Source organism: Salvelinus namaycush, unplaced genomic scaffold, assembly GCF_016432855.1.
Source record: "Salvelinus namaycush isolate Seneca unplaced genomic scaffold, SaNama_1.0 Scaffold3233, whole genome shotgun sequence".
Classification (NCBI taxonomy): Eukaryota; Metazoa; Chordata; class Actinopteri; order Salmoniformes; family Salmonidae; genus Salvelinus; species Salvelinus namaycush.
The window spans coordinates 6,360-10,000 of NW_024060157.1; positions in this window are offsets into that span (position 1 = coordinate 6,360).

Here is a 3,641-nt window from a genome sequence, read left to right on the forward strand (position 1 = left end):
TCTATCGTAATTTAAGAGAAATCGTACATTGACCGTTTGGTGATGTTCACAAAGAGGAATTTTGTTTCTCCAAAAATTCACAGATCCAGTTGCAGTTTTTAAAGTGGGTCTCGAAGCTCTGCGAGAATTCTGTGATTTTATGTGATTTTATGAAATAACACACACTCATTTAACCCTCTTTAAATAAGTCAATTCTTAACATAAAGACTTAAAACTCAATATTATATAAGAGCCTACCCCAAGGAGGGTATGTGTTCACTTTCAGCTTCCTATGTCAACTGGAAGTACCTTAAAATGGTGCCATAGGGTCAGGTTTGAAGGGTAATAAGGTCAGATCTTTTCAAAACTTCACATATGTGATTAGACAACCCTCATGAACTGTAATCAGTCATTTCTCCCAACAGATGTCAAAGAAAATCTCTCTCACACAAACACACACACACAAAAAGGAAGGATGGAGTGAAAAAGTGACACACAAAGCCTGCAATGGCATTACTATTATCTCCAGGCCGTGCCGAGTTCAACGAGATGCCCCGCTTGACCGTAGCTCACTCGGTCTGAGCGCAGTGACAGTGACAAGAAGACAGAGCAAAATGACCCTTTGACCTCAATGTCAATTTTATTTGCTTTTGGGAGACAGAGAGAGAACCGTTAAGGTTAGAAGCACAATTTCACCTCAGGAACAATCCTAAGGTCCTCCCGATCTGTGCAAGCCTAACCTTGACCTTGTGGCATTAACCCTTAACAGTTAAGAGAAGGTGTTTACATCAAACAGTTTACAATGACATTTCGCCCCATTGGAATACATTGACTGCACCTCTAAATTCAACCTGAAGCCTATGTGGGTTATGAATGTCTTATGAACCTGTCTTTGATGTCAGTCCATCAGGCCACCATGAGGTCTACCTGTGTCGATTCTAAGCTTCCTGGAGCAACCGGAAGTGGTTAAAATCACCCTAGAAGTGTTTGCAATACCCAACCTGCAGTTTGAGAGAAATAGTGCATTCAGCCCTATGTAAATCAGTCAATTTTTAACATATAGACTTAAAACTCAGGATTCTGTAACAGCATACTCCAGTGAGTATATGTGTTTACGTTCAGCTTCCTGTGCCAACCGGAAGTGCCATAATTGGTGTCAAATGGGATGTTTTGAAGGGTTTTAAAATGTCAAATCTTTCCAAAACTTCATATTTGTGATTAGGCAACCCTCCTGAACTGTAAATCAGTCATTAGTCCCATCAGATTTCAAAGAAAAATGTACACACCCAAACAGAAATGATGGAGGGACACACTGAGGGGCTAAGAGGCAGACAGTGCCTGTGGTAGTTACTTTTGTTCCAACTTTTAAAGAACCGTCAGACCTAGAGTTCTGAAACTTTGGAAACCTGTTCTAGACCTCAGGTTGATTGTGCACGGTGAGTTATGTGGCTCTAGAAGGTTCTCAGACCGATAAACAGCCTCATGTATTTGCAATGTGTTCAATTCATTTTGAGCTCAACGAAACTGGCGACATTTAGAAAAGTCCCAGAGTCTCAAGACTAGGTGCATTGAAACCGGCTCGGCCCATAGAGACAGACCCCAACAAGCCTGTTTGATTGCTCATTCAAGGACCCCATAGCAAGGCAATGAAAAAAGTGGATTGTCAGCACCAATTAAGGTATTGCTCGGGCACCGAATGACCTATCAAGCCGAAACTTGGGATTCGAGGTCGCCTCACATAGGGCTAAACATAATGTGAGAATTGGACCCGCAGCTAGAACACAACTACGCATTATTTGTTTTATTTTTGGTTTAAATGGAAGGTGCTGTGAATTTTGGGCCTGCTCTGAAATATGTGATAGTTGGCTTCTAAAGGAGTTGGAAAAAGTGAGTTTGGTGTCAGATGGTATCAGTTTGGTGTCTGAAAATATCCAATTGACTGATGGACACCGACTTGCTAGTTGACTTTTGTGCATTTGCAATATGTTTCAACGGGGGGGGGGGGGGGGGGGGGGTACCATCACAAAAAGCGACATGATGAAATTTAACACAACGAGCGATGGAGAGGAACCACTATCACTGCCCGGCCATCCTGAGGTCATCAGGCCATTCACTTTTGTATTTCTAAAGTATTTAAAGAATGCACGTTACATTTGCAATATGATTCAACAGTGAAAAACATCACATCATATTGCAAATGTAACGTGCATTTGCAATGTGCTTCAACAGTGAAAAACATCACATCATATTGCAAATGTAACGTACATTCTCTTAAATACTTTAGAAATGCAAAAGTGAACGGCCTGATGACCTCAGGATGGCCGGGCAGTGATAGTGGTTCCTCTCCATCGCTCGTTGTGTTAAATTTCATCATGTCGCTTTTTGTGATGGTACCCCCCCGTTGAAACATATTGCAAATGCACAAAAGTCAACTAGCAAGTCGGTGTCCATCAGTCAATTAGATATATTCAGACACCAAACTGATACCATCTGACACCAAACTCACTGTTGGTGAGTTTTTTGTATTTCTAAAGTATTTAAAGAATGCACGTTACATTTGCAATATGATTCAACACATCATATTGCAAACGTAACAGTGTGTGTTACATTTGCAATATGATTCAACAGTGTGTGTTATGTTTGCAATATGATGTGATGTTTTTCACTGTTGAATCATATGCAAATGTAACGTGCATTCTTTAAATAAACCCTATGTGGGTTATGAATGTCTTATGAACCTGTCTTCAATGACAATCCATCAAGCCACTATGAGGTCTACCTGTGTTGATTCTAAGCTTCCTGGAGAAACCGGAAGTGATAAAATCACCCTAAAAGTGTTTTGCCATACCCAACCAGCAGTTTGTGATATATAGTGCATTCAACCCTGTGTAAATCAGTCAGTTCTTAACGTATAGACTTAAAACTTAAAACAGGATTCTGTAAAAGCATACCCCGATCAGGATAGGTATTTACTTATAGCTTCCTGTGCCAACCGGAAGTGCCTTAAAATGGGGTCATAGGTGCTGTTTCAAAGGGTTAAAAAAGTCAGATCTTTCCAAAACTTTAAGTGTGTGATTAGGCAACCCTCATGAAGTGTAAATCAGTCATTTCTCTAAACAGATGTCAAAGAAAAGCTCACACACACACACACACACACACACACACACACACACACACACACACACACACACACACACACACACACACACACACACACACAGACACACACAGCAAGGATGGAATGAAAAAGTATGGTGCTTAAAGACACACAGAACCTTAAATGCTTTTAGGGGGCATCCAGACTTCCATACCCGCTCTGGGAGCACTATTCTGCGGCCAAAAATCAATGTGTGCTGGCCTGAGTGATTTATGGAGGTTTTCAAAAAAAGTCAGAAAATATTCTGTTTTTTTTTCTGGAAAATATTTTATGTTTTTTCTTCTCGAGTCAATGGCCTGAGTGATTTATGGAGTTTTTCCAAAAAACTCCAAAAATATTCTAAGTCCAAACTTTTCGTGCACCTGGTATTTTTTTGGGGTTACCATGGGCTTTTAGGGGGCATCCAGACTTACATACCCGCTCTGGGAGCACTATTCTACGGCCAAAAATCAATGGGTGCTGGCCTGAGTGATTTATGGAGGTTTTCAAAAAAAGTCAGAAAATA